Raw genomic sequence first — 12,435 nt, 5'->3', positions numbered from 1 at the left:
TTGGTAACTTCAGGTATATTTATTAAGCAATGAAGTTACAAGTAAGAAAGTATATAAATCACAAGCCCCACCAGGAGCAGCCTGTATGCTGCTCAGCCCATGGACCAACTGACTCAAACCATTCCAACATTCTAACTATCAATCAATCAATCAATCAAAGCATTTATATAGCGCACTACTCACCCGGAGGGTCTCAAGGCGCTGGGGGGTCCGCTACCGCTCGAACAGCCAGGTCTTGAGCTGCTTCCTGAAGGCGAGGTGGTCTTGGGTCAGGCGGAGGTGGGCCGGGAGGGAATTCCAAGTCTTGGCGGCCAGGTAGGAGAAGGACCTTCCTCCTGTGGTGGCTCTTCGGATGCGGGGGACGGCGGCGAGGGCGTGGCTGGTCGATCGAAGCTGGCGTTTGGGAGCGTAGAAGTTGAGGCGGCTGTTTAGGTATCCTGGGCCTTGGTTGTGTAGGGCTTTGTGTGCGTGGGTGAGGAGCCGGAAGGTGATTCTTTTGTTGACCGGGAGCCAGTGCAGATCTCTCAGGTGTCCGGATATGTGGCTGCGGCGGGGGATGTCCAGGATGAGTCGTGCTGAGGTGTTCTGGATCCGCTGGAGTCTCTTCTGGAGTTTGGCGGTGGTTCCGGCGTAGAGGGAGTTGCCGTAGTCCAGTCGGCTGGTGACGAGGGCCTGGGTGACCGTCTTCCTGGTCTCGGTGGGGATCCACCAGAAGATCTTACGTAGCATGCGCAGGATGTTGAAGCACGACGAGGAGACGGCGTTGACTTGTCTGGTCATGGAGAGGGAGGAGTCCAGGATGAAGCCCAGGTTGCGTGCGTGGTCTGTTGGTTTGGGTGCGCTGCCCAGGGCGGGGAGCCACCAGGAGTCGTCCCAGGCGGAGGGTGAGGATCCCAGGATGAGGACTTCCGTCTTGTCCGAGTTCAGTTTCAGGCGGCTGTTCGACATCCATTTGGCTACGTCTGTCATCCCTTCGTGCAGGTTGGCTCTGGCGGTGGCGGGGTCGTTGGTGAGGGAGAGGATCAGCTGGGTGTCGTCTACCAACATTCTACATTGCACACATCCTGACTGAGCAGCATACTACATCTTCTCCCTGCCCATTGGTGATACTGGTGGGGCCTTTTTGTGCTCACTGGTCGGTCCTGGCTGAATACCTCAGACCAGTGAACAGCCTGTTACCACATATTGTCCCCTTGCTGCCGCCCCTTAATCACCTATTCAGTTGCTAAAGTGGAGGTGTGGGGCAGTGGGAGGGGGTGGAGGGGTGGGGGGTAATCCATGGGGGGGATAATGAAAGTATAGCGCCTGCAATCCGGAGGTAATGAACAGAACGGCGTCCTGCAATGAATGCATTATTAAAGGCTGGGGGGATCTGACGATGGCGCCTCTCTAACTGTAGCGCCCCGGGCCTGTGCCCAGCTCGCCCATGCCAAAAGCCGGCCCTGACTACCACTCAAGTTTTGCTTCATTGCTTTTGCACGGGGCTGGAGGCGGAACTGCAAGGGCTGCGTTGTCTTAAGATTTATCCACTGAAAGATACCTTTCTTAATTTTGGATTGTCTGGGTTTCTGAAGCTTATGACGATTCCTATGTGACTCCTGTCTTATTCTAGAAGATTCTTGATATGTGTAGGACTTTGTTTACTCGTCATCCGGAACCGATTTTAGATTAAGACACCTTTTTTGTAGTTTGTGATCATTTTGATGCATATGTATTTATGTATAAACATAAGCTGTGGTCCCTGCTGTGAAGTGGAGTCTCGTGCTGTTCAGGTGTCCTAAATCCAGACAAGGTATTGCTGAATCGTTTCTTTATTCGGACGCCTCCTTCCCTGTGTTAACTTAGCGCCAGGACACCTTTCCGGGTATTTTCTGCACTTTACAAATCTGCTAAGGTAACATTCTCAAGGCGGTGCAGATCAGAGTCTGCTCTGGATGCTTTGAAAGGTGTGACTGGTGGTGAAAAAATCCCGGGCCCACCTGTCTGTCCGGCACTGCTGAATCCCAGGCAGCACTGCCCTAGGTTAGGGAACGTATACGGTGATCAAGGGGCAGATGAAGTGGGTCGGATCTGGGCTAGCCTAACACCTCCTCCCTCCTGGCCTGCTCCATTATCTCCTAACCTCACGCGTGGGGCGTCCTTCGGGCGATCAGGGATCAACAACGCGTTGTTGGGGTCCTCGCGGATCAGAAGCGACTGTTGGGGTGCCACTTCCACTCACAGATTTTAGTAAACGTCCCTCGTGTCTCAGACAATAGAGGGGGAAGGGTGTGTTCCTTTCCGTGGCACTTTCCTTTAGCCTCCAATGGTCTGTTTTCCAGGATGCGTGCATCTGATAATCGAAGTAAAGTATTGATCGACCTGAAGAACACGAAACTGATAAAACAGTGAAAATAATCTAAAAAGAAACCAGAGGTCGAAAGATGGCCATGGTTATAAACGGGCTTGTCCACAGCCTGGTGATTATTAAACACTAGCTTGCCCGTTTGCCCCTTGCACCACGTGGATCATCGTGTTCGTGGGAAGTCCTCTGGTTATTCAGCCGCACACCCCCGTAGCTGCCCTGTCACCACTCGAGGTGCACCTTAATGGTGAACTCCGGCACAAGCAGTCATGCTAACAACTGCGGATAAAGAATTCTTTATACCATGCATGTGATTTTTAGGAAAAGGCACAAAACATAAGTATTGTGTAATCCATGACTGCGTTTGCAACTCTGAGAACGTGGGACACGTGGATGTCATCAGAACACGATGACGCAACAGACGCCGTCGCCCCGCGCAGCCTCGTCATTTGGGAGGGAGTGAGGGGTGGCAAGCACGACCGACTACCATTTTGTGTGTAAAAGGCCGCTTTATTGAAACAGGTGCACATCACATATATATTAAAACTGGCTCACCGCCTTACAAAACTAAACACCTCTCTGAACATCGAGTTACCTGACCCCCTTTTGTTTATCCCCCCCCCACCCCTACGATCCCCACATGTTCAAATCCCCCACCCTATAACATAGCAATATATAAATCATTCCCTCCTTGGTATCCAATTTTCTCCCATCCCTCCTACTCCAAAAACCTCCCAAGACCTCCATTCCTATCTGTTCTTGCAACAGTAACCACTACCCTCTAATGTAACCCCCCAAACTGGTTACCCTTTCCCTGCTCCCGCTCCCCAACTCAACGACAAAATACCGAACTCCAGCCAAACTTGGCCAACATCCAAAACAACTCCGCCTGCACCTGTTCCAAGCGACAAAGTACAAATATCTTCCCCCAGTGCACCTGGCCCAATACCGCCTCCTAACACCCAAAACAAACCCCCCCCCCCAAAAAACGCCTCCCCAAAACTCCAAGAAACAGGGAGGGTGGGCGGGGACAAAAAACCCTAAGCTCTCCCCCCAGCCACCAGGTCGTAATACCTAAAATGGTGGCTGGGGGAGTGTCGCAAGCCCTTAAATACCTGGGCTGCCTTTGGGCTACCTCCTGCCAGATTGGGCTGCCTTTGGGCTATTCCCAGGCAGCCCAAAGTGCCAAAATGGCCGCGTCCGGCTAGCCCCCCTCCCCCTCCCAAATTTGCCCGGGGGGCAGACCTCGCGGCTCGGCTGCCCCCCAAACCCCCCTTGGGAGGGAGTGAGGGGTGGCAAGCACGACCGACTACCATTTTGTGTGTAAAAGGCCGCTTTATTGAAACAGGTGCACATCACATATATATTAAAACTGGCTCACCGCCTTACAAAACTAAACACCTCTCTGAACATCGAGTTACCTGACCCCCTTTTGTTTATCCCCCCCCCACCCCTACGATCCCCACATGTTCAAATCCCCCACCCTATAACATAGCAATATATAAATCATTCCCTCCTTGGTATCCAATTTTCTCCCATCCCTCCTACTCCAAAAACCTCCCAAGACCTCCATTCCTATCTGTTCTTGCAACAGTAACCACTACCCTCTAATGTAACCCCCCAAACTGGTTACCCTTTCCCTGCTCCCGCTCCCCAACTCAACGACAAAATACCGAACTCCAGCCAAACTTGGCCAACATCCAAAACAACTCCGCCACCCAGGGGAAGGTGGAGGTTAGGCGATTACGCCGCCTCCCCCTTCCCCTGCCCCCCCCAAGTTACCGCAGGCGGGACCTCCCCCAATGCCTAGTCGCCCAACAAACCGGCCAACACCTCCCGAAGCTCAAACAGATACCAGGCCATCCCTTCCATAGAGAGGAACCCCATCCCCTCGACCCAATTCCAGCGCATCATACCTGAATTCCGTGCACCATGTCCCACGGAAACCCAAATGCCGACAACAAGCGCCCCATTACCCTGCAATGTCTCTGCGCTTTGTCCACCGCCTGCGGCAGAACTGCCCCTCCACACGCCCCCGCGGTACCACTCCGTCTAAACGCCACACATCCTGCCCAGCAACTCCGCCAATTCCCGGCGCATAGCCTGCAGCCCAAACTCCGCCCCTCTTGACCACAAAACATCCCCCCAATGTAGATGAACCTGTCCCGACCGCAGAACCGACCCAAACTTGAAAGAGAAAAGACCGCTGCACCCCCAGGGGTGTGGAATCCCAAGCCCCCGCCCAGGGCTTATTGTTTGGGGTCAAATGCCCCAAACTTTCATGTGCCTTTGTCCTCGCGACAAGTAGGACCAACCCCCCCGTGCACCAAACCCGTTACCGCCAGTTTGCAGTACCACATTAAGGATCAGGAAAGGCTACCGCCAGTAGTGTAGTGAATATGCGTGTATGCCTGCGTCAATGCAGTCCAAACTCGTATTTATGGTTCCTTACTTGCCAGCCCGTATTATTCGGGAGAGCGCTCTACGTAAGTGTACGTGCTGACCGCCAAGCTGACCGTGGTTCCAGTATGTATTGCATACGCACAGTTCCAAAGTGTAGCAACATGAGGCTATGCACGATGCTCACCAAATGCTCCCCGATTACATGCAAGTATTCGCCTACGCTTGAAAGCTATATTAATGTTCCTTTGCTTCCCCTATAAATTGTGACTAAAACCTTGAAAATAGGGAAATAACGTTTGCTAAACTACTGTCATTTCAATTACCAGCTCCATGCAGCATCCTCTAGCAAAATGTGATAAATGCAAGCTAGTAATTCCTTAAACATTCGCATTGGAAACATATCTGGACCCGTTCCATAAGACTATGGGCCAGAAAAATACACAGCCCTGGCAAAGCCAGGAGGCCTGACAACGGTGGCCAGCTTTCCTGTGCCGACAATGCTATGACTTGTTCCGGCCTGGCTTTTGTCAAATTTTATTGATGAGAGAGCTGCCGGACCCTCCCCCTTACCACAAACAGTGGCAAAGCCAAAGTGTGTTTGATCCCAAAAGAGGCACACCCTGCCATATATGTACTGGCCCCGAACAAAAACACTTTGCGTACCGATATGCTCCTTGTGAAAGACCAAATGCTGTCACTCCATTGAAGCCGGCCGCCCCAGAGAGAGGGAATTTTAATAAACACAAAAGGTCCTGATCAATGCCCGACCGCTTAGGCGCCCAATCGTTAAAGTTTCAAAAATGCCTCTTGGTATATGGCTTTCGTGAATTTACCAGACTTTACATTAGCAGGGCAAGGACTTGTACTACCCCAAAATATACGTGAACTGCCTTTTAGCCTGAACAAAATGCAAGTGTATATGTGCTCATGTGCAAACCTGCATGTGTAAAAGTACCTTGTCCCTCCCCCTACCTTGTACCCTGCGAAAGGTTTACGTATGCCACCCTCCATCGTAAAGTTCCAACATGTCTCCTTATGGAAAAAATAGAGAAGAGTTGTTGACAACCCCAAAACCTGCAAGTTAGCCGGTGTGCCCAGACGCAAGAGGGCATTCCCAGCCCGGACTACCGCTCACCAGCATCTTGAGTCCCCCATGTGGAGAAGCGGACGCGAGGCAGCCGAAAATGGTACTATTAGGCAAACCCTACTATGATATGTGTCCTGGCATAATCGGAGCGGCTATAGAAGAGCTCATATATCGAAATCACCATAACACTTAGTGGCAGCACCACATGGCACCAAAAAGTGGCCAGCGGATTTTGAAAACCGGACTAGTATATTCGTGAAGCAACTAGCCCCCTGGGCAAGTAGATATTCTAATAAATTCCACACCCCTGACCCTCACCCCACATCGCGCCTCACACCAGCCCCCAACTGTGCCCATATCGTCGTTAACACCCAGAGGACCATCTTCCCAAGCACCTGACGCCCCCTTGCCCCGTGCGCTTCTGCCCCTATCTGGAACTAGTGCGAGCCAACGTTCGCCGTCCACCACCTCTGCTGCAGTGTTCCCCTGGTAAGCATGCCGCCTTCGTCCGGGTCCCGCTCCATACCCAAAGGCCTCAACCCGCAACTCCAACGTGTCCCAACAGCACCTGAATGCCCAACATTTCCACTGTGTGCATTGCCACCACACCAGCAGCCCCACTCCGCTGCTACCCTTCCCTCAATAAATGGGCCTCCCTCGACCCAGAGTCCCGCTCCGTACCCAACAATTGAACGCGCCAGCCCGGTCCCGCCGTCTTCTCCCTCACCTCAGCAGCCCCCCACATGCTACCTTTCAACTGTGAAAAAGGGGGGCCTCCATCGCCGCTGAGTCCAGCTCAATACCCAAAATGGACAGTGCCGTGCCCGGCCCCACTGTCCTTTCCGGTGCCCATGGCACCCCCAAGGACCTCCATGCTCTCCTGAGACCTGTCCAGCCACCTGGCAGTCCGTGGAGTCAGGGGCCCCGCACCCAACCTCACGCAGCCCATGACCCTATTATCGCAGAGACCTCACAACAACCACCGAAAGATAAAACAGCAACACTCCCGATACCCCCCTGAACGACTGCCGAGCCTACAACCCCACACACTCTACCTGACCTAAGATTATTCCCCTTGACAACAAGTAACGGAAAACCACAACCATGATCTCCTGAGACCTGCCCAGCCGCCTGGCAGCCCGGGGCCCCGCCCCCAACCTCAAGCAGCCCATGACCATGCTTTATCCGCAACCCAGCGGTCGTTAACTGGACTCCCAGTAGGCCCCGTCGTCTGGGTGCACTGTAAGGAGCCGGAATCCGACTCTATGCCACACTTACCATGTGCGCACCCCGTCTTGCCCCGCGCAGGCCATGCAGTCAGGGACCCCGCTCCCCACCTCAAGATGACCATCGTATCGTAGAGACCACGCAACAACCCCCAAAAGGAGAAAACGGTCCACGCTCCCGATACACCCCTGAACGACTGCCGAGCCTACGACCCTAAACAATCCCCCGACCTCAGATAATTCCAAATGACAACAAGCAACGGAATACCCCAACCACGATCACCCAAGACCTGTCCAGCCACCTGGCAGTCCGTGGAGTCTGGGACCCCGCCCCCAACCTCAAGCAGCCCATGACCATGCCTTATCAACAACCCAGCGGCCGTTAACTGGACTCCCAGTAGGCCCCGTCGTCTGGGTGTACCGGACTGAGCCGGAAACCAACTCGATGCCACACTTACCACGTGCGCACCCCGTCTTGCCTTCCACAACCCAGCGGCCGTTAACTGGACTCCCAGTAGGCCCCGTCGTCTGGGTGTACCGGACTGAGCCGGAAACCAACTCGATGCCACGCTTACCACGTGCGCACCCCGTCATGCCTTCACCACCACTCCATGGCTGCCTCTGCGACGACCCTGTGGCCTCTCCATCGTACACCGACCCACATACCGGCCACGCCCATGTTAGAGGATGCGACCCCGCCCTTCCTCCATCATGCAACCACCCCAATGGGGAAACACCATCCACCACACCCCTGGCCAATCCACCAAATGGGCCCGCCATACGGCCCCTCAAACCACCTCCTTGCCTCGTTCGCTCTACACCACGCCATGCGCTCCCAGGCTGACCGGAAAGTGGCCGCCCCCCGAAAACAACCACACCCCCTGGTCTACACTCCCCTCGTAACCCCCTGCAAGCACCCGTGGCCCCGGACTGGCTCCTGCACCGACCCCCCCTTTACAAGTTGCTTCGGTCGTGACTTTGACCGCCGTTATCACCATCTGGTCGTTGCATCTTCATTACCGGCTCATATGTCTCCCCAGAGGTGACCTGCTCAGGGAGTTCAGTTTGTACGACGTCAGTGAGTAGTTCAAATGCAGTTTGCATATGTCCAGTCAGTCCCACCTGGCCAGCGGGTAAAAATTGATCGACCCCCCATCGTTTCATTTTCCCTACCGGCGTAAACAAAGAGCCGGACCGGCGTTGTCACAGATTAACCCTCTGCCGCCTCCGCGGCCTGGCTACGGTCAAATGTCCATGTAGTGCCTCATCCACCCTACCTCGCACCCAAAACAATACAGTCCTCCGCGCTTGTGCTCCCGTTCCGTTGCTGTTCCCCAAGCCGCAGGGGGCCTGTGGGTGGAGGGGCCAGCGAGCCCGCCCGGGGCCTACGCGAGCCAGCCGCGCCGTGATCCCTCGCCGACTCCGGGCCCGCCGCGGGAGGCACAGCCCTCCCTTCTCCTTGGTGCCGCCGGGCCGTTCCAAGCCCTACCAAGTCCGCCACCCCGCGCTGGCTCTCACCCTGCAAGTAAAAAAGGTACCTCTGGTGTGCTGGTTCCCTGCCACTGAGCACCCTGCACCCCAATATCCCGAGACTCGAACACATCCAACCCCCCCAGCCCTCCGACTCTAAAAAGACCGGGGAAACCCCCCCCCCACGGGCCCCTCCTGACCCCCCTGCTAACCCCTACCCCCCCCAACTCCACATGCCTGCCTTCCTACCTGCCCCCCCCTTCAGCCCTGTCCCCCTGCCTGACAGGTGAGGGGCACTAATGCCACCTTCCAGCTTGCTGGCTGCCTTCATCCCCAGACCCCTCCCTACCCCCCACCGTATCTCCAGACGCCCCCTGCTGCCCCCCCAGAGCCACCGCAGCTCCACATGCTTTCCCCCGTGAAGCTCCGCCCCCTTGCAGGGCCTCCCCATCACTCCCCTACACACACGAGCAGCCACGCGCCGATCCGCGCACCCCAAGCCCGCCTACAGCCTCCTCACTGCCCCAGAGCCCTCCAGAGCCTCCCGCCCCTCCCACTGCTGACACAGGCCCGTGCGGCGAGGCGCCGATGACAGCGCGCCTCGCCCGCTCTAAACGCTACCCAACCCTGAGGCCCCCACCGGGGCCGCGCTCCTGACATCCGCGCGGCCCCTATCACCCACCTGCAGCTTTGCCGCTTCGCGGGCGAGCTGAAGCGCACCGCGGGGGGCGCGCCGACTCCGACACCCACGGGCTACCTAAGGCAAAAACGCGCAGACTACCACTAACCATGGGATCCATCCGCCCGCTTCAGGCAGCAGGCGGATGGCGCCCACGACAAAAAACCCTAAGCTCTCCCCCCAGCCACCAGGTCGTAATACCTAAAATGGTGGCTGGGGGAGTGTCGCAAGCCCTTAAATACCTGGGCTGCCTTTGGGCTACCTCCTGCCAGATTGGGCTGCCTTTGGGCTATTCCCAGGCAGCCCAAAGTGCCAAAATGGCCGCGTCCGGCTAGCCCCCCTCCCCCTCCCAAATTTGCCCGGGGGGCAGACCTCGCGGCTCGGCTGCCCCCCAAACCCCCCTTCTATTCCTGCTTCCAGCCAAACAAGTCATGTTTTCCCCACTCTCCAGCCGCGGGGTTTTGTATGCTCAGCAGACTGCTCTGCCCCTCTTTCCACTTGCGATTAGTTTCTGGGGTCGAGGGCTCTTTATTTTATCCGTTCTCCCTTGATTACGTCACACTTTGGTACTCCTGTGTGGTCTCGTGGCTGGATGTCGCTTAGGTGAGTTTTATTTTGTTGTTTGCTTCTCTGGAACACCTCTTTGGGTGCACAGACTGCAGGGTGCAGCCAGGGTCTTATTCTCTATTTTGGGGAGCACCGTCGCCTGTTTATTAAGTGGTTACTTGGTTTGGTGCTTACTGGGTAGCATGTTTGCTATACTAGCCATGCGTTACCTGGCCATCCTCCTGATGAGGCCAGATCTTCAGGAGCAGACTCTAAATGTGAGTACTCACCTTACCCCTTCCTCTGTGGTAGTTTTGGGGGAATATTGAATTTTTTACCCAAGTTGCAATGCACCCTTCTTAGATCTTTGGTTGCTCCCAGCTACAAGGGGCTTTTGCCTTGGGGTTTTCATCAGAGCATGCACAGGAGGATTGGTACCTATTACCTTTAGCTCCTCTGATGAAAGGGTCAATGTTTTTTTGTTGTGGTGGGCACTTAAATGTGTGCTGTACATTCAGAATGCAGTTAATGGGAAACTGGACCCTTGTTAAACTAGCAGAAGGGTGCTGTCTGGCGTGTGTTGAATTTGAAGGGTTGTGTTGGCATTATCTGGGTATGTTTGTGGGAGGTTTTAGGTTACAGCACCAGTGTGAATTTGTTTCCTCGTATCCTCTACGCTGCCCCAGTTCCTACTAAGCAAAGGCCCAGAATAACTTTGCTCCAACACCCCCATATTTAGCATCAAGAAATCTCTAGTCAGCTACTGAATCCAGACTCCAAAAGTGTCAAGATGGAAGACCACTCAATGAGGGTCTACCTCACTGTCCAATCTTAAATTATCCTCTCCATCCATCCAAGGTCCTTTACCTCTTCAGGACTTCGAGCACTCTAAACTAACCGAACGGCGACATGAAGTGCCTTACAATTTGCATCGATAAATAGAGGTAGAGCTACATTAGTTAGCGAGGAATGGGAATGAACTTCTGGTTACTTTCTCCTGCCTAGGTTCCAGGAGCAATATCTTTTTTGTGGAGAAGAAAGACCCAAAATGCCTTATATTTGGCCCCTATCAACATTACCTCTAGTTCCTTTGATTGGAAGGCAAGTTCTGCTTAGTTTTTTAAAACTTTTGGATGGTCTTACCCTGGGTTCTGCAGCCTTTTGAGGTGAGACCAGGTTGTTTGGGGCATAATAAAGATTATCTATATGGATTGTAAGTTTATTGTGAAAGAACAGAAAACTGTAGAAGGGCACAGTACAATGTGAAACGTTTGTTGTAATATAGTTGTTGAGTCTTAATACGAGACGACATTTTTGAGAATTTTAGACTTTTCTTGGTTTGCAAATGGCCCTACAAAATAAAGATTGCTTGTGTAGACATTAGATTGTTACGCACTCAGTTCGCAGCAAGATATATATCAGAACGTGGCCAAAGTTCTGCCGATTGTTTTTTTCACGCATACAAGGCTGGCATCGAAAAGAACAGTCCACCACACAGCGACTGTTTTTGCCAAAACACTTTTTGAAAATAGAATTCACTTTTTCCTACGGTACACTGTGATCCCAAAAGGTGGCTTGTTGACAGCCCAGATACTGAGGGGCATTGTGTGCAGAGGAACCCATGGCAGCGCATGCTTTTTTGAACTTTGCGTTCCTTGACCCTCTTTGGAAGGAGAACGGTTCAATTTCTGTGCCAGCCAATTCCAGGCTTCTCTTAAGAGGCTGCCAACTGGGGTAGACGGTGTGATGCTCGTCTGCTTCTGATGGAGAAATCATTAACTTTGCATTAGCTTCTAACGTCCATCAGGTTGTCTGGGCTTTACGGTAGTAACCTTGCGGGTGGGCATTTTGCCCTGAATATTTTTATTGCTTACGATGCCTCAGGGTTGTGAAATGTCACTGATGTTTTGATGCACTCCTGTACCTCCTAGAACAAAATGTCCGCCCTCTATTAAATGTAACATCTGGTACCTTTGGACAATCAATTTCAGCATGCCAAATCTCATGAACACGGTGTTGACTGTTTAGTGGGATAAATGTAATGGTTATACCATGCTTTGGTTTACACTTTATCCAGTATGTATTTGCTGGTCTCCTCTTGGCTGCTGTTCTGTGTTCCGGCCTTCTCTATGACCTCATCAGGCTGCTTCCGCGCTCTGTGCCCCTTCCCCATCTGGCAGGATTGGGGAAGAGCCATATGGGTTGGTGGGGTTGCTGTTGTGTTCATCTCCACCTTTAAAGCCAAGAAGGTCTTCTTTGGGACCTCTCAAATTACAACATACTCTTTGAATAGAGAATGTAGTCTATGATGTTGTTGATTTCTATTGTTCTGTAGCTTTTTTTTGCTGCAAGAATTACCTCAAATACTTGATCTGATTTGAGCGCCAGCTAAAATGCTTCCAGACAGACACCAGGCAACTGCTTCTTTTACCTTTTTTTTCGTTAGAGGGCCCAAAATCATTTTTTCCATCTAACCTACAAAGCCACTTGATCTATTTTTCAGCCTGATGAAGAAGGGATTGTTTAACTTTTGAAAAAGTGATAGAACTGTAGTTTTTATGAAAACTGACAGTCAGTGAGCCTTCAGTCTGTCCATCCTTCACACGACAAACCTACTCGGTGACCTGTAACTGTATGGGTATTTTCAGCACTCAAGGTAAAAAGCAATTTTGCATCTACA

General features: G+C 53.0%; 1 protein-coding gene across 18 annotated transcripts in view; it reads left to right on the top strand.

Annotated features, from left to right (window-relative positions):
• Positions 1–12,435, top strand: part of NCOR2 (nuclear receptor corepressor 2) — a 1,388,857-nt gene that overhangs the window by 923,681 nt on the left and 452,741 nt on the right. Inside the window, exon 1 of one of the 18 annotated variants that reach the window (XM_078667646.1) lies at positions 9,612–9,812. The exons of the other annotated variants lie outside the window; for them this stretch is intronic. The gene's annotated coding sequence lies outside the window, so the exon portion shown is untranslated. Of the gene's footprint in view, positions 1–9,611; positions 9,813–12,435 lie in introns of those variants that run through there. 18 annotated transcript variants of the gene reach the window in all.

The sequence above is a fragment of the Lissotriton helveticus genome, chromosome 11 (assembly GCF_964261635.1).
Source record: "Lissotriton helveticus chromosome 11, aLisHel1.1, whole genome shotgun sequence".
NCBI lineage: Eukaryota > Metazoa > Chordata > Amphibia > Caudata > Salamandridae > Lissotriton > Lissotriton helveticus.
The sequence above is the reverse complement of the archived record's forward strand: the minus strand, read 5'-3'. Positions and strand labels throughout refer to the sequence as shown.